General features: G+C 45.2%; 1 protein-coding gene across 1 annotated transcript in view; it reads left to right on the top strand.

Moving 5' to 3' along the window:
• The first annotated feature begins 3,538 nt into the window (after window positions 1-3,538).
• Window positions 3,539-18,504, top strand: part of TAOK1 (TAO kinase 1) — a 56,913-nt gene continuing 41,947 nt past the window's right edge. Inside the window, exon 1 of the mRNA XM_082201157.1 lies at window positions 3,539-3,972. The gene's annotated coding sequence lies outside the window, so the exon portion shown is untranslated. The remainder of the gene's footprint in view (window positions 3,973-18,504) is intronic.

The following is an 18,504-nucleotide window of genomic DNA, read 5'->3' on the forward strand; positions in this document are numbered from 1 at the left end:
AAGGCAGTCCAGGGAAGTTTTTAATGTGTGACATTTTAATGTATTTTTAATCTTTGTTGGAAGCCGTCCAGAGTGGCTGAGGAAGCCCAGCCAGATGGGCGGGGTACAAATAAATTATCATCATCATCATCATCCCTGGTTCTGCTCCTCCCACCCTCATTTAATCCTCACAACAACTCTGTGAGGCAGGCTAGGCTGAGAAGCAGTAACTGGCCCCCAAGGTTGCACCCATTGAGTTTCATGGCTGATTTGAACCCTGGTCACTTCCAGGTCCTGGCTGGACATTCTAATCTGGCTCCCCTTCCCTGTCGTCTATTCGGACAGGCAAAGAGGCAGAATCAGACCTACTTCCAACACTCATGTGAGGGGTATGAAGCTAGGCTGGGGAGGGGTGTGTGGCTCAGAAAAGGGAGTGGCCTAAGGAGAGTCCTGAGGGCCATACAGAGAGTTCTGGAGGGCCACATTTCCACGTTTTCTTAAATTTCCCAACGGATGTGGAAATGCGACTAACTGAGCTTACGCATGGAATAATGAAAAAAGCTGAAACTGACATATTTGGCCACCCGTTACCTGAAAGTCAATCTCCCATAAATAAATGGGATTTACCGGCCAATAATCACGGTTAAGCTCACGGGGCTATTTTTTACCATGCCCTAGCTGAACCCTTTGGAGACAACCTGATTTGCAAGGAAATCTCTGGGTGCACAAGCCTCCCTCTGACGTCCGCCGTGCATCTGTGCATTTAAGAGCGAGGCCCAAGTCTCCACTGGAGCCCCAAGGAGGGCTCTGTGTGCGCTTGTCTCCACAAAACACCCAGCAACGTGGCTTGATGTGAACACATGCGCCTTCCCTGATAAGCCACCGAGTCCCATCAACACAGCCTGGGGAGCCAGCCAGCCAGCCTCTGATGCCTTCACTGGTCCTTTGCAGATTGCAGAACTGCCTCCTGCAAGCGCCTGGTGCCTACGCAGAGCTGATCCTCTGGAAGAACTTCTTGGTTATTAGCCACTATGAGGAAGTTGGCAGAGAGATGCATTACTGTATAATAGAAACGACTACTGCTTTCATCTTCTATTTGGGAAGGGGCCGTAGCTCAATGGCAGAGCAGGAGGTCCCAGGTTCAATTCCCGACAGTGTCTCCAGGAAGACCTGGGAGAGACCCCTTCCCTGAAACCCAGGAGCATTCCTGCCAGTCACTGTTGGCAATTCTCTGTATAAGGCAGCTTCCTATATTACTGCTATTTCAAATGAATATTTTATACCACTTGAGGTAAAGCTCTTGTCGCCCTGGATTTTCAAAAAAAACATTTGCTAAATAAATGTATTGTTATGAATAATAATGTCAGGGAACTGACATCGGAGCTAGAGGCGGAGGGAAGGCTCTCAACGGAGAAGGGCCCAGCAGGGAGAGAGGCAGCTCCGCAGATGGGGAAGCTAATCAGCGCAACACCAGGGATATAGAGGGGCTGATGGGGGAATCGGCGAGAGGGCTCCAGGACTCTTCACCAGACACCAGTGGGGAGAGCATGGGTCCTCCGCTACCCATGCCCACCCTGCGCAGAAGACTTCCGCGCAGAGAGAGTAGGAGGAGACTGGGTGTCAAACAACTGTTATGTTGGAAAAGATTTAAGAAACGCCCACTGACAGATTCTGCTAGCGACTGAGGCAGCCACGAAGTGAAGGGCTGCCCAGACTGAAAGGTTTAGCAAGGCAACAAAGCCTGGAGAGGCGGCATCTTACGCACGAGCAACCCATACACATTACAAATAACATTAGCAACAACTGGTAATATAATGCAATGTCTATAAAGCACTACATTTTCTGAAATGCTGCACATGTATTGAAATATAAGACAGGACCTGCCTGAAGCCCCACAGTCTCACAGACAGGACAGAGAAGGGAAAGGGGATAGGGTGGGTCTCTGCTCAGTGGTTAGAGCCCCTGCTTCAATTGCTGACAGCATCTCCAGGCAGGGCTGGAAAGGCAAACTGTCAGGCACTCTGGGGAGCTGCTGCTGCCAGCCAGAGCAGGCTGTACCAGGCTAGGTGGACCCATGGTCTGACTTGGGAGCTTTGGAGCAGCTGTTATTTTGCTAGCCAGCCGGTGGATTGGGCCCAGGCTCTTTCTGCCAGGCTTGGAATGGTTGCAGCCAGCCACCAAGCTGACAGGGTGACCTGAGGTCAGTTGCTACTTATCAGCCTAACCTACCCCGCAGGGCTGTTGTCAGGTCACCCCCATGAGGAGTCCACAAATCCCAAGGCCTCTGCTCATTCCTACCAGAGTGTAACACCCGCAGTGCTTTCTTTCGGGGGGCTCCCTCCTCACAATGATTCTGTCCCTTGGGTGGCCCCTCACCACCAAAGAGAAACCCCATGTGGTTTTTGTTTTTCTACAAACACCCCCCATGAATTGATCTCCTTGGTACACTCCATTTTCCTTTTCACTTCCCCCGCGATTCCCCCCATGGTACACTCCCTCCCCCTATTTGGGACACTTTCCACTATTTCGGAGGACCTTAAGGTCCATAAATAGCAACACCCTGGAGGTCCTGGGCCCTAAGGAAATTAGATTGGCCTCAACCAGAGCCAGGGCCTTTTCAGTACTGACCCCAACTTGGTGGAACGCTCTGTCTCATGAGACCAGGGCCCTGCAGGATCCGATTTCTTTCCGCAGGGCCTGTAAGACAGAGTTGTTCCACCTGGCCTTTGGCTTGGAATCAGTCTGATTCCCTCCCCCTCTTTCTTTTTCCTTTCTCCTCCTGTGAAGAGGCTGCATCTTAATTTTTTAATGTTCTATTTTAATCTTTTTAAAATTATATTTTAACCAACTTGTTTTTATTATTGGTTGTTAACCGGCCTAAGCCCGGTCTTGGCTAGGGAGGGCGGGATATGAATAAAATATTATTATTACTGTTGTTGTTGTTATTATTATTATTCCCCTTTGGTACACACCCAACTCCCCCCCCCCATGATTCGGTCTCCTTGGTACACCCCACGTTCCCTTTCCAACCTCCCCCCCCCATGAACCCTTCTCCCAATTGTCCTGCTCCCACTTAGTACGCTCCACTTCCCCCCTCCAAGAACGCACTTTTGACACTCTCTCTATTTTGCTATTGAAACCCTCCCTTTCCTTTCCCTCCATTCCCCTTGGTACGGTCCACTTTCCTTTTCTTTCTTTCCCCCCCCTCCGTTTCCCACAGTTTGGTACGCTCCTTCCCTCCTCTTCTTCTAACGCGATTCCCCCTCTGGTACGCCTTCTCTTTATTGTCTCCTTGTGCGCATGCGCGCTCGCACCCTTCACTTCCCCTCCCACCCTCCTTCACCAAGCCGTGAGAGGAAGATAAAAAGCAGTTGACGTCTTTTTTCTATTAGTCCCACCCTCTCGCTTTTAACTAGTCCCACCCTCTCGCTTTTTCCCCCATGTGCGCACGCGCATTCCATCTCTCTGTCCGACCCGCCCATTCGCCGTCCCCGCCTCCGCCTCTGGCTCCTCCCTCCTTCCCTCCTGCCAATCACCGCGCCTCCCAGTCAGTCCGCGAGCGCCGATGACGAGAATGGTCCCGTTCTGGTTCTCGCCGCCGAGCTCGAGCCCGGGCCCAAGTCTCGCGAGAGGGAGCCCGGTGGGCTGCTGAGGCAGTGGCTGAGGCGGACGAGGAAGGGCGGGCGGCGGCGGCGGAGGAGGAGAAAGAGGCGGCGGCTGAGGCGACTGAGACTGGGGAGTCCGAAGGGGGGAAGCCGGTGCTGGTGGCGGTTGCCCCCGGGGGTGGGGTGCGAGGGGTGTCGCCTTCGTCGTCACCATCCTCCTCCTTCTCTCCGTCGCCCGTGAGGGAGGCGCCGGCGGCCTCCGGCCCGGCCCGCCCTCCCCGCCTCCCTTCGGCCCTCCCCGCACCGGAGCGGACTGGGCGGGCGCAGGCCGGGCGAGGGGCCTTGGCGGCAGCGACATCGGCCACGGAGGACGAGGAGGACCTGAAGGGTGAGCGGCTCCGCTCCGCGGAGGAGGGCCGGAGGACGAGGGCGGCGGCGGCGGCAGAATCAGAATCCTGCTTGGGGCGGGGCCTCCTCGGGTCGTGGAGGGGGTGTGGGAGGGGTGTGGAAAGGGTTAAAAGGAGACAACTCTCCCCTCCTCCCAAAAAGCAGCGGCGTTTTTGGGAGGAGGGGGGACACACCTGGGGGGAGGGGTCGACGTCTCCGGAGGGGGGGCGATCTTCTTCCCTTCCCCCTTTCAAATTTACATGGGAGTATAGCTTCCGAATGTGTGTCTGTGTATAGGTTTGTATCTCTATGAAAGCCTGTGTGTTTGTGTGTACTGTGTGTGTATATATATATATATATATATATATATATAGTGTGTGTGTGTGTATGTATGTATAGTGTATACTGTAGTGTATAGTGTAACATTCCCTTTCTCTCTACACATACACACACAGTCTTTCAGAGATACATTTTGGGGGGCACTGGAGACAAAGTGTTTATGTATGGATATTGCATGTGTGTATGTATATATTACATACAACAGGCAAATATATAGAGACATGTAATGTGTAATATTGAATCCCGTGTGTGCGTGTGTAGAAATTGATATAAATATATAGATACAACTCGATGGCACATGGGGGGCATTAGTGGCTTAGGTCTCTTTCTCTACTGGGGAAGAATCAGGATATATACAGGGGAAAGGGATTTGTCATCTCCCTTATAGAATAACAAGGAGGCGTGGATGCTTTTAAATGGGAGAGAGTCAGGAATAGGAGATAACTGTCCTCAAGAGGGGGGAGGGGATCAGGACAGGTGTAATACCTCTGTTCGGGCTTGGACCTCTCTCTCCCTCTATAAAATAACTAACATAGGGTGTATCTTTCTTTGGTTTTTGGTGGTGGGGGGAGTGTCAATGGGGGATGAGGAGTTGCCTTTTCCCAATGGGGAAAATCTGAATATAATGTGAAGGGATAGTTTTCTATGGAGGGGAATTCTTTCCCACTTCCACAATATGACACAGGGTTGTGGTGTCTTGTTATTGTGGGTGGGCAGTCAGGGCTTTGGAAAGTGTTGTGCCTACTAAGGAAAAGGACCTGAATGTGATATGGGGCAGAAGAGGAGGGCATCTTTATTGGGGAACAGGAGGTGATCAGGACATCATTTAGCCATTCACAGATACTTTTTGGGGTATGGGTGGGTGTGGGCAGTGATGTATTGGGGCTGCACATCAAGGTTTCCTTTGTTGTTTATTTTAAATATGATATCCCGTCTTCCACTTATGCCAGTAAAGGCCAATATAACAACAATATCCCATCTTCCTATTAGAGAAAATGTTACAAAAACAATAGAGTTGAATAGCAGGGGGAGATATCACAGAAAGCCCACCATCGTTGATTGGTGTTCCTGGGGGTGGGGTGCAGTGCTGCAATAGGGGAGGGCAGCACCCCAGATTGCCGTATTCCTTATAGAGGTCAAAGGAACAATATTGTGGGTTGATTGCTTAGAGATGTATTCTCTTCATGGTTGGAACAGGTGACAGGAAGGCAGAATGGAATTGCTTGTGCTTCAAGGAGTGGGGGTGAAGAGGAAGGGCTGCTAGTGGATAAATTGTGATGTTCTTTCTCCAGGAATGTAATATGTAATTTTTTGTGATTAAAAAGTGCTTGTGATTAAAAGTGAGATTTGTTATTGCAGGGTTTGTTTGTTTTCAGCGTTAGATATGTAGTGGATAGTTATCAGTTTTGTGACCTTTCCGAGTTTGGGACCCCTTCCCAGCTTTTAGAGTGTAGAAGACAAATCACAGGCCTGGCTCAGAGGGGGTTTAAGAGGGACATGTCTCCTTCTGTAGTGTAACTCATAGAACGGGTCTGCTTGGGGCGGGGGAGGATTCTTAGCTCCTGGAAGGCTGTGCCAGGATTTGCAAAGTGTTGCCCCTTCAGTTACGGCTCAGGGACCTTTCTTTGTGCCCTGGGAGCCAAGCAGAAGACAGCAGGGCCACCTGCCTATTTTTAGCTATGTTCTTCTAGGTGGTATGTGACTGTCTTCCCTCAGCCCACTTTTTTTGTCCCAAGACTTGGTGCACAAGTACACCAGCATTTCCTGGTTGAGATGATGGCCTGGACAGGATAGGGGAGTGGAAAGATGTGCCCACCCCCCAAAGGAGAAGCAGCTTGTAGCCTGCGTTTGCCGGTTGTGTCCGTATACCATTGGAGGCTTGTTATAGTAGCCTTCTGGGGTAGCCAGAAATACCCTCCCCTTTTTGGATGCCTGTGGTGCTGCAGAAGTCTTTCTCTTTCCACATACACAGCCTTGGAAACTGTTGTACCCTTAGAGGTGGAGCATCAGGAGGCATAATGGCACCTCCTTTGGAAGGGTTGCTTCCTCTTTTCTTAACCAGTAACAGGACCAGCCTGACACCTTCCCCCAGTGACTTGTGGTGGGGATGGCAGTCAGTGGGGCCACTTGTCATTGATTTGGCCTGATCACATCCTAGTGAAGACCCTGGATGAAAGCTTTAAAAAAATGTGGAAATGAAGGCAACATTTATTTCATGTCTTCCTTTTAATTGGCCTGCTCATTTTTGCTGGAAACCTGCTTCTTTCAGAGTGACAAGAGAAAGGGGTGTGTAGTGTGGAAAAGGCTTTTTTTTTCAGGCTGCCCAGGCTGCTAATTGATGACTGTGACCTATATTAAAAAGGCCTTGTGTTGATTCTCTTTAGTAATTGCTGTGCCCAGCAGCAAAAGAATCATTTCAGTGCATCCAGTTATCTTTTGGGATCTAAGTGTCAGGACTTATGAGTTTTCGTTCCTTTATGATACCTTGTTTGACTATCTTACTCATTGCTGTTTGGCAAGATGGTTGAAAATATTCTTTGGTGGATACCAATACATATAAGTACTCTGGCATCTTAGTGAGGGGTGTGGTACAAGGAACTGAGTGAAATTAAAATTGTTTTGTCATGTGAGTAATATATTCATTACTTCAGTATGTTGATAAATACCATAACTTAAGCCTTACATCTTCATGAGGTCATTTTTGAAGCCTTGGGTCTTCATGAGGTTATTTCTATAGCCAAGAGGAAGGTATTTTCTGTTTATCATGACAGAGTGTATTTTATATGTGGTTTATTTGGGGGGCAGTGGCTAAAGTTTCAATTGAGAAAATTAAGCAAAACTGTTCCTTCATTCTTGGCTAAACTCTGAATGTTACCTGCAAATGTGCCACATACTTTCTGACATTAATTCTGTCTATATTATGTATGATTCCTTTCTTCTTACTAAATGCAATACTTTAAAATATTGGTCTTAAGCTGGTGGGTTGGGACCCACTAGCGGGTCACAGTCTGATCCAAGTTGAGTCAGAATAGCAGCATTACCACCATGCAAATATATGGCAAAAGATTAAGAAATGGGTCCTCAGATGCTTATTTGGGTTAAAAGTGGGTAAAATATTTTCAGTCTTGTTGCTTTTCTGCAATTCAGACTTGCAAGTGGCAACTTGCCTGGCTGGCCATTTGTGGCTAGTAAGAATTGTCTCAAGGTGAATAGGTGTTTTGTTTAAGCCATTAATGTAGTAACGTGTCAACAAGACTGCTCTAGAATGTAGCTCATCATTGCATATGGAACTTGAATCCACGCAGTAGGAAGCTAGGATATAATTCATAGAGATGTTGATTTCTTACCATTTATATTTCTACAGTACTGTAGGCTGCTATACGCTGTTTTTTTCACAGAAGAAATAGATGCTTATAACTTCAGACCTCACCCCTTTTAAATACAATATATCTTTTTACTATTTGCCAGCTGCTTGTGCCCAAGGACAAGCATGGCTGACAATGGGTTTGACCTTCCAGGTCAAATTCTTTGCAACATTTGTACAGTACTAATTCAAGCTGATGTGCCTCTGTGTTACATCCATATATTTTCTCAAAATACGTTCATATGTTGTTGGTCTGCCGGGGGCCACTTCCTTTTTATGCCAAGCTTTTGATGGATTGCACCTGCCTAGAAAGCATGGGGTGCAGCCCACACTCTTTGTGGAAGGAATGGGTATTGTAAGTATTCCTACATCTATCTTTCTTGGTTAAGAGACAATTTTGACAGTTTACATGGATTATTTGTTTGCTTCTGAACCCCTGAATAGATAGAATCGGGTGGCGGTGAAATAAGCTTTTTTATTTTAAGTATTTCTTATTCTGTGTTTAGGTTTGTAGTATGTGGGATTGCTGAGAGCACTTCTTAATCCTCCAGCTTGTGAAGGTATTTTTCTAGGCCTCTTGTGTTGTGATTTATATTGGTTTTCTTGCAGTTTATTGTACTCTGTTATATATTTTTCTATTCTACACTTTGGAGACTTTTATTATTTTTAATCATTATCATCACCGCCTTAGATTTATTGTGTCATACTGAGACATCAGGTCAAGAAATACTCATTCTCAGTCATGGATTTAAGGACACAGGTGTTTTCTGAACTTTGTAACATCTAAGGTAGACTTTAAAAAAATGAACATTTATGTATTTTCTTTCTTACGAAACATCATAATCATCCCCTTACCCTTTAAAAAATGATCCAGACATTTTCTGCGTTGTCATTTTAGAAGCTGTTACTTTTAAACCAAAATATAACGTTAAATGCATAGGAGTTGGTGCTCTGTGCCTAATCCTTGGACTTGCGCTCTCCCTCCTCACCTTTCATAGCAATTCTCTCCTTCTTCCAAACCATAGTTTGCCAGTTTGGGTGAAGTTGCAAGCTGTGGTCTGCCAGGAAAACAGTGAGGAGAGAATCCATCCAGGTTCATTTACATAATGCCAAGCCACTCCCATAACTCCTTACATATTTCTTCCTGTGATACAGGTACGTGAGGGAAAAATTACGAAGATAACAGATGAGGGTGTGTAAGACAACATAGTATACATTACTCTTTTTACAGATCACTGTACTCATTGCATACCTGTATACATGGTGTATGTAAATATTACAAGGCAGTTTACCTCAATCACATGGCAGCCATTCTCAAGAAACATACCTTGTAGAATCTTGTGTTAAGAGTTAAACGTTGTTGAAAGTGCAGGAAATAGTCTCCTTTAAAAAAAATGCTTAGAGTCAAATGGGAAAACCCATTAAGTTCTGAATTTTTGGGATTTGCTATTTTTTTCTGTCTTGTGGTTTTTCAACTGACCCTGCTTTTGTAACTCTCAGAGATATATTTGTTACAGTAGCACATGATGTGCAGAATAAGGTACAGTGGTGCCCCGCAAGACGAATGCCTCGCAAGATGGAAAACCCGCTAGACGAAAGGGTTTTCCGTTTTTGAGCTGCTTCGCAAGACGAATTTCCCTATGGGCTTGCTTCGCAAGACAAAAACGTCTTGCGAGTGTTCTGATTTTTTTCCGCTTCCCCCCTTTTTTTCTAAGCCGCTAAGCTGCTAATAGCCTTTTAGCCGCTAATAGCCACTAAGCCGCTAATAGGGTTGCTTCGCAAGACGAAAAAACCGCTAGACGAAGAGACTCGCGGAACGGATTATTTTCGTCTTGCGAGGCACCACTGTAGTCTTGTTTCGTCACGATGCTGTGAGAGCGTATTACCTGAAGATCTTGCAAGGCTAGTATTCTGGCTGAATGACTTTGAACTTGGCTGTTTGCTGGTTCAGCACATTTTAAATGTTCAAATTTCCTCTAATATTTAAACTGCTCATGTGGATTTTGTGTATTAATTAGGTCGGAACCTTCAGCCTCAGGATTGTGTATGTCTTGGTGTAGCCTACAACTTCTTGTTCCATCAAAGCCTCAGCCTGCTTCTTTGTTTTGGACCCTTCAAAGTGGGCAGACATTTGCTGCCATCCTGCTGCTCTACCAGTTTGTCTAGCCAGGTGTATGGCACACCTTTTATTTTGTGGCCTTTTAGTTCTACAGTTTACAAAAAGAATTCTCTGAACCCATATGAGTATATATACAAAGGCATACACGTGACAACTTGGAAAAAAGCTTCCTGCGTCTGTAATCTAGTGCTTCCTCCTTAAAGACCCAACCAATTTTAGCAACAGTGGCAAAATGAAAAAAGAAGACATAGTGCTTGGATGGGTGTAGCTTAGCACCCCAACAGGGAAGCAAATTGCCCCTTCCCCATTAGCAAAGGGATCATTTTATGAGCGGCAAGAGGCGATAACCCTCTTTTCTCAGATGATCTGCATGCAGCGTGGCTGCCTGCTTGTGTGTGTGCTTGCATGCAAGAGTGTACCAGTAGCATTCAGTTCCCAGAGAGTGGGCCACATGTGAATATGGCCCTCAGGCCCAAAAAGGTTAGCCTCCCCACCATGGACAATAAGTTGTCTCTATCAGAGTGCCTCTCTCATGTGTCATGACTTCTCTGCCTTATCTGTCTGCTACTGCTGGCCTTTGCCTCCCCTTCTAGTGGCCTGCTTCATTCTGGACTACTTTCTGATATCAGGTGTGGGGCAGGTAAAGGCAGGGCTTGGTTGAAAGGGAGTTTGCAGGCACCAGTCATCAGCAGTGCCTGCAAAGCCCCTTTCAAAGTGCAGGGCAAGATAGCACTCTAAGAAGGGCATCTGAAGACCCTTGTGGGCAAATGACGCCATCTTATCATGATTGTGATTGTGATTGGCAGGTGGGCAGTTCCACCCTTCTTTGGAACTTTGCCCACAAAGGGTGGGGGAGATAATAATCGGGCCACTCTCTCCACACTTGAGCCACTGCTTCCATTCCTGATGTAGCATTGGGCTGCAGTCAGATGATTGTATCCGCTGGCTGGGGCTTGAAGACTTCTGAACTGTTGGTCCCACCCTGATTGTTTAGATGATGATATCTAATTTCTTGTCTGGCATGGGGTACATTGCCTTAAGAACCTCTTTCTATCCATGCTAGGGAGCTCTGGGTTTGCAGTCTGTTTCCTTGTTAGAGGGGCTAGACTGTACACCTGGCCTGCCTATTTACTTACTGTGTTTAATTGATAAGAAGGTATGCGTTGACTTGGCATTTGGTTTTCAGGTCAGCTATTTCCTGATATTGGGCAGAGAAGCATCTGATCATTTCATACATATTTGTGGTTTTTTGTTGTAGGACTAGATCGCCTAGGGGCCACACCTGTTTCGCTTCAAGATGCATTACACTGCTGGATGTATAAGGTGTTGCCTGATTGCTTTGGATAATACGTTAGTGCAGTGGCAGCCAAACTGTCTCACAGAACTGTGAGAAGGCAGTCCACTGTTATCAAGATGGCTTCTCCAGCCTTACTTATATTCTCCTCCAGCATTTTAGCTCCAGGGCACATTGTATTGGGTATGTGTGCTCAAGTTGGTTCAGGGTAATGATGAGGCGCAACAAAACTGGCTGGTGGACCTGTGGAAACTGATTGCTCTTCCAGAATCTACTGCAGTGTGCAAGAGTGTCATGGCAGACCAGACACATGTACAGTACATAGGTGTCTCTGAAGGTAGAAAGCTTGAGAACCTTCACTGGGACATGCTTTTTTTAAATAAAAAAAAATTAGTGTGGCTGTTAGAAGATAATCTTCTTGAGTCATGCTTCACATATATTTAGGCTGGGGGGGGTCTAACTTGGCTATAACTACTCAACAATGTGAAGTGAGGATAGAGAATGTACTTAAAGCATCACCTCAGTGTTGTAGTCGTGAAAAACACAAAACTAACATAATGAATTTATTAGAGGAATGGAAAACAAATATGCAAAGATCTACAGCTTGCTACAAACTTTGATGCCCAAGCTGACAACAACAGTCCTCAGTTATTTTCTGTATGGATAAATAATTGGTGATTATTTTTGTCTGAGAATTAGATAGCAGTTTTATTGATTTATATTTCATTCCTGCTCTTTCAGTGAAAAATTGTCTGTCAAACAATTTCATAGCAAACAAAGTCAAATAAAACTTGTAAATGTTAAACCGAGCAGAAAATACACCTGGAGTAGAGGATTTTTAACTGGATTAAGTTCCAGGCATGATTGAGGGTTAGACCTTTGGGAAGGGCCATAACACAGTGGTCCAGCAGCAGCATTTCATGCAGAAGGCCTAGGTTCAGTCCCCAAATAGCATCTCCAGGTAGGCCTGGGAAAGAGACATCCATCTGAGACTCTGGAGAGCCATTGCTGCCTGTTAGTGTGGACAATACTGCATTGGATGGACTGTTAGCCTGACTTGGTATTAGGCTGTGTCCTATGTTCATAGGCCAGATGACTTGTATATATTTGCTGTTGTTAATGCAGGCTGAGTCTAGGAAAGATTTGCCAGTGGCTTGATGTTGTGAAGATCAGTTTTCTCTGTAGGGCCTGCCATGACTCTGTCGTTTGTGGTTGTTGCATTATTTCTTTGCATACATGCACATGTTGCCCTTGCAAACAAATGCATAATAGCTGGTAGTTAACCATCTTTTTACTTGCCCACCTACATCTCTGCTAATCACATCATCTGCTTGAAAGGAGGATAAGAAACTGTTCAGATTTCTAAAATCCTTCTTGTTTGGTCTCTTGATGATGTAAGTGGCTGCTTGTAAGCCTGCTACCCAGCTACATTCTAGATGGAGGCAAATGATTTAACTGAAATTTTGCTGAGAGACTTTTTTCTTTTTGCATGCGTGTATCATTGCAAATAAACAAAATGTGTGAGTCATTGTGTGCAAGTTTGAGGGGGCCAGATACAAGGAAAGACGCTTCTAAGAGTGAGTGTAAATTTGCAGAGAGAGGGCTGTGTTCCAAGGTCACTGCTGCTATCATGACTTTTTGGGACTGGAATTCTCCAGTACTGATTCATAATCTATGAGAAGCACTGAAAAGATGTACTAGAGGAAAATGAAGCCCTTGGCAATTTCCTTGGGAAAGTAAGGCCAGTGGAGGCTGGTCTATCAGGGCAAATTGGGCTCTGATCCACAAACCTCACCCAGCCTGCCCTCACCTGCTTCCCTTCTTACTGATGGCACTGGCTGTGAGCTTCCTCCACTTTGTCATCCTCTTAGAATTCAGCAGGGAGGAGGGTGGAGAGAAAGTTAGAATTAGTTGACTCTGCCTGCTATTGTCTTATCAGACCCAATAAGCACCAGCTACCACTCAGTTAGACTTAGTTGAAAAAGCAAATCTAGGTACTTTTGCAGAGAAATGGTAGCATTTCTGTAGGCAAAACTGTTCTCCATCCACTTTTCACTTGCCTTACTCTGTTGGGCTCAGATGAGATGCTAAGCTGCTTGTGGTGCTGAGTAATCAACTTGCATAATAGTTGTTTAGTTCTAATGAGCACAGATAAATACTGAAGTCTTGGTTTAACAAAACACTTTGAGGGTGGCTAATTTTTAATCTTTACACCCAATAAAGCATTTTTGTTTTCTTCCTATGTTCTACTGGCTCTTTCTTGGAAATAAGTAGTGCAAACCACTTTTGTCTGTCCCCACGATCCATTGTAAAAGGGATCTTGGGTGAAGGTGGAGATGGGTAGGGAATAAAAACATTCCCTATACCTGCAGTTAACTCCACCCATTTTTTCAGTTTGTGCCTCTTGACTGAGAAGAGAAGCATACAGTGGTACCTTGGTTTTCAAATATAATCCATTCCGGAAGACTGTTCGAGTTCCCAAACATCTGAAAACCGAAAACTCAATACAGAAAACTCAATACAGAAGCTGCATAGCATGTTTGACTTCCAAGGTGTGTTCGAAAACTGAAGCATTTACTTCCGGGTTTACAGCATTCGAAAACCGAAGTGTTCGTCAACAGAGATGTTTGAAAACCGAGGTACCACTGTATTTGCAAAACAGGGATTGGAGTGCTTGGAAGTGAGAAGTACAGTGGTACCTCGGGTTACATATGCTTCAGGTTACATACGCTTCAGATTACAGACTCCGCTAACCCAGAAATAGTACCTTGGGTTAAGAACTATGCTTCAGGATGAGAACAGAAATTGTGTTCCAGCGGCACGGCGGCAGTAGGAGGCCCCATTAGCTAAAGTGGTGCTTCAGGTTAAGAACAGTTTCAGGTTAAGAACGGACCTCCGGAACAAATTAAGTACTTAACCCAAGGTACCACTGTACCTTAAAACCACCTTCCTTTGTCATCCTTCCCAGTTAGTTTGGACTGAGGTGTTAACCCTCTGCTCCAATTTAACATTAGGTCACAAAGAACTTGCTGTGTGAGCATTCAAGAAAAATAAGCCCAAAGCCTCTATTGGAGTGCACAAAAGTAGTTTTGTGTGAACCTGCAGCTGATACATTGTCTATAAGAAAAATCTGTTTCTTTGAAATTTAGCCAAATAGCATTAGTTGAAATATCTGTCTGATAGATGGTGTTTTTGGCCTCTTGAAATTTATTGAAATGCAGGGAGAGAGGAGGAAGTTGACTCCTGGACCTTGCTAGGGATGCATGCCTTCCACTAGGCTGGAAGAACAATGGCTGTGTGTGTTTGTTTTTACTCATCTTCTCCCCAAATGTTGGTTAACAAGTTGTTCTATTCAATCATGTGAGGGTTGGAGGGATAAATGTTGGAGTCATACTGCCCTGGTGAAGCAGGACCAGTTGCTTTTTCTCTCTTGTGGGAGTCGTAGTCTGAATAGAGTGGTACATTTCAGAAACATGTAAAACTGTAGTAGTTTGGCTCGTTCAGTCCACAGAGGCTTAGAATCTGGGATTAGGAAGCAAAGAAAATGCCATGGCAACGTAAGGCAAACTCCGTATCCAGAATTATGAAAAGTAACAGCATGATTTCCTTGGTTTGCTAAGTATGTTTGGCAGAATTTAGCATTTCTGATCACACAATTCTGCTTTTTAAAAATTCAGGTTTTTTGTGTAAACCAGCCAGTTTCTAAACATCTTTCCACATCCTAGATGCCAAAACAAAACATGGACATGTTTATAACTTTTCTTTCTTGAGCTTCCCCACCACCAATTGTCAAAAATACTGATTTTACCATCTCGCTTGATTTTTAAACGTGCTTGATCTTCAAGTTCTAGTTGTTTTTCCTTTCTGCTTCTTTTGACTGGCTTGATCTGTTTTCTCAAGGGAATTTGCCATGAATTACCTTTTGAACACTGCCATGAATGAAAATCTCATTAGTTCATCTTTTCTCTCCTGTTTGAGGGATTTATATCTTGTATGTGACTTAGCGTGGCAAATCAAATAGGTTTTGGGATATTTGCTTTGCATGCAAAAGCCCCCAGGTTCAATTCCTGGTATCTCTAGGTAAGGTTGGGAGAGGCTCCTGCTAGTTACCCTGGAGACGCACTGCCAGTCAGTGTGGACAATGCTGAGCTAGATGGAGCAGTGGTCTGACTCAGTTTAAGACTATGCTACTATGAAAGATTTGAGGTGCAGAATGAATTTCTTCACCCTTGATTTCTGCTAACTCTGAGATGTCAGCATTCAAGCAGCTTTGGTGTTACCTTCCCAAGGTTGTTCGTTTTAATTATCCCATTACTTTGGTGCTCAAGCAGTGTTCCACTTTGTTCCAAATCGATAATAGCTTGTTTTCTGGTACACTCTAGTTTTAGCTAATCTGAGAGGTGCTTGCACATGAAGCTGTCCCCCCGCCCCCGCTAAATCTGTTGTGTGTGTCATTCACATGTTGTAGGTGATAGATGTTGTAGGTGTTTTATTAGATTGGCTGCTCTCTGGTCACCCTAGCCTTTGAGGGCTGTGTGAACTGGGCCGTCTTGTTCAGTGCCATAGCCTGACAGCATTCCATAGATTTCAACTTCCAGATACCAAGGGGTAGGCAGGCCTGCCATGGTTAGATTTGCACTAGGAAGCCTTAGTTGGAGCCCGTCCAGCAGGATAGGTACTAGAGCATGGTCAGATGCAAGCAGGATATTCAGGGCTGACGGGAAGGACTGGAGCAGCAAGTCAGCATCAAGAACCCGGGGAGTCAGCCCAAGAGAGCAGGTCAGGAACAAACAGGCAGCAAAGCAGGAGAATCAATAGCGTTTACTTTTGAGTAAACATGACTGCAGTTGTGCGCTGCCACTCAAGTGACTTGAAGCTGATATGCCAAAAACAGGCTGCACTTCAGATACATAGGAAACAATTTGTCTCTGCATCCTGACTCCTCAGTATATGGTGGGTGTTGCTTGGATTGGGTCTCCCATCTCCCCCCACCCCTCAAAGTTAAAAGTGCAAATCCATCGTTGCCCCTTGCCTCCTCTCACATTTGATCATTTGATCATTATGATGCACAAGTAAACCATGCACTGGTAACCTCAAGGTTAGATTACTGCAGTGCATTATACGTAGGACCACAATCATCTTCTGAGGCCCTCCTTCGTGTGCCTCCTCCTCAAGAGGTCCGGAGGGTGGCAACACGAGAACAGGCCTTCTCTGCAGCGGTTCCCTGACTGTGGGATGCTCTTCCAGGAAGGTTCGCCTGGCACCTTCATTATACGCCTTTAGGCATTATACACCTTTAGGCTCCAGTGTTCCTCTTTAACCAGGCCTTTGGTTGATTGACATCGTATGCCCTTTCAAAATGTTTTTGGGGGTTATTGGCTTGTTTTGTTTTTATTTTTGATTATGTATTTTGTGGTTTTATATCTTTATCCAGTCAATCGCTCTGAGACCTGCAGTTATAGGGCGGTATATAAATTTAATAAATTACAATAACCTCCTTGAAGAGGTTTTTAAAAAGAGGTTTTCTAGAAGAGACTTTGCAAAGGTGTTTGTTAAATAGAGCTAGCTGCCTAACACATCAGTTCTTTTCTCCTGATAGGTTTAGTAGATGTTTGTCTGGATGCAGAAATCTTTTCCGTGTGCTCTGCAGCCTTTTCCACAGGAGCTGCCTCTTATTTTGTTGCTCTGCTGAACAGGCCCTGGATACCCAGAGGAACCAGCATCTCTTGGGTGTCACCCTGAATGAGACAGGCACGATGAATGGCCATCCTTAGCATTAGAGGCCCTGCAAAGAGCCCTTACTTGTTCATTGCTATTTCGGTGCCTCAGGTTTAAGATGACACCACTTCTAATGCTTCACCAATTGCTCCAGTGAAGTTCACATTTACTGCCCTTTAAAGTTCTCTTGGAGGTTCTGAAGCTTAAGTGGCATGACCTCAGGGGGAGGTAGCTGACGTCTCTGTCTCATACAGCTGCTCACAGGACGCCTTCCACAGATTTGCTCCTTTTTAGCTGCTGAAAGATGTGGTGGAAGAAAGTGTCCTCCCCCTCCTGCCAGAAGAGATGAGCCCCTTCCTAGACACAACTTTTTTTTTGCAGGCCAGTAGCTTTCGAAGACTAATGTGCAGTGTTGTGTTAGTGTGAGGTAAGCTCAAGGGAAGGGCTATTTGCCAGTCAAGCTTATAAGTCACAAAGCTTCTACCTTCTGAACGCTGCTGCCTTTTACAGACACTTCCTAAACACTTCAGTCATGTGTCTGTGTATCTGTGAGAGAGAAACCTGGGGGGTCCAGTCCAGCTCTGTTGAAAAACATGTGATTTTTGCATGGGCTTTGCTGTGAGGATGGATTGTATTTTTCTTTTCCCCCTGAAATGTAGAGGGACAGGACTGAAATCCAAACACCACCTGTGATACTGAATTCCATGAGTGTGGAATAGCAGAAGTCTAATAGAGGTGAAAAGCTGCATAGACCTTTTTGGCACAAATTGCAACACTTAACAATACTGCACTTGCAGTTGTCAGTGAACCTCATAGGTAATAAGTGCCATAGGTAATAAGTGCCTTTTGAATGCAGAGGAACTAGCTTCCAAGAAAACACAGTATTGCAGGATGGTGCTATGAGGTGACAGTTGGCCCATGAAATAAAATGGAGGATACATAAATGTCTTCAGAGAGGTGTGAAATGCTCACTGCTTTGTGACTGAGTAATAGGGACAACTTTTAATTCTGCACCTTGTAGATGGATTTCTCTCTTCCAAATGCCCTTGATTTGCACCCTCAATGTGGAGTGTCTTCCGAGTCAAAGAACTGAAGAAGTTGTTGTTTGTTGCAGTGCAAATTCACACAGGGAAGTCCTCCCTGAGCCCCACTGAAATGAGCAGGAGCCAGCAAAGTTCATTGTGGCTTTTGCACTCAAACCTTAATTTGCTGATTCATAGCCTCACTTTGTCATTTGACATGGATAGAGCCTATGGCGTGCCAGTTCTATATTTCAAGCATATTTTCAATTTAATTCTGCTTTCAGGCATCATTAATAGGTAACAGTGAAAGAAAAAAACTTGGTGAAACTCTCAGTTTGCCTCCCTATTCATAAAAGAGATAATAATTCTCACTGTCAGCTGAAAGCCATTCAGGAAGAATTTAATGGTGTGTTTAGAGGATAATTTTAATCTCTGTCTCATGCACTCTGTGGAATTGTAAGTAACCTCATGCAACATAACAGAAAATCCCTTCCCTCCCAGGCCCTTTTGAGCGATTGCGGGGATGAGGGGGTAGGTGTGTGTTTGTGGGGGAATTATTAGAGGAGGAAATTCATTCCTGCTTCTACATTAGATACTGCAGAAGGAAAATAATTTGACAACTGGAACAGTGGTTGCTCTGCATCTGGCTTTGATGCTGCAAAATCCTGTCCTCAACT

This window comes from Podarcis vaucheri (assembly GCF_965113315.1).
Source record: "Podarcis vaucheri genome assembly, chromosome: 15".
Taxonomy (NCBI): domain Eukaryota; kingdom Metazoa; phylum Chordata; class Lepidosauria; order Squamata; family Lacertidae; genus Podarcis; species Podarcis vaucheri.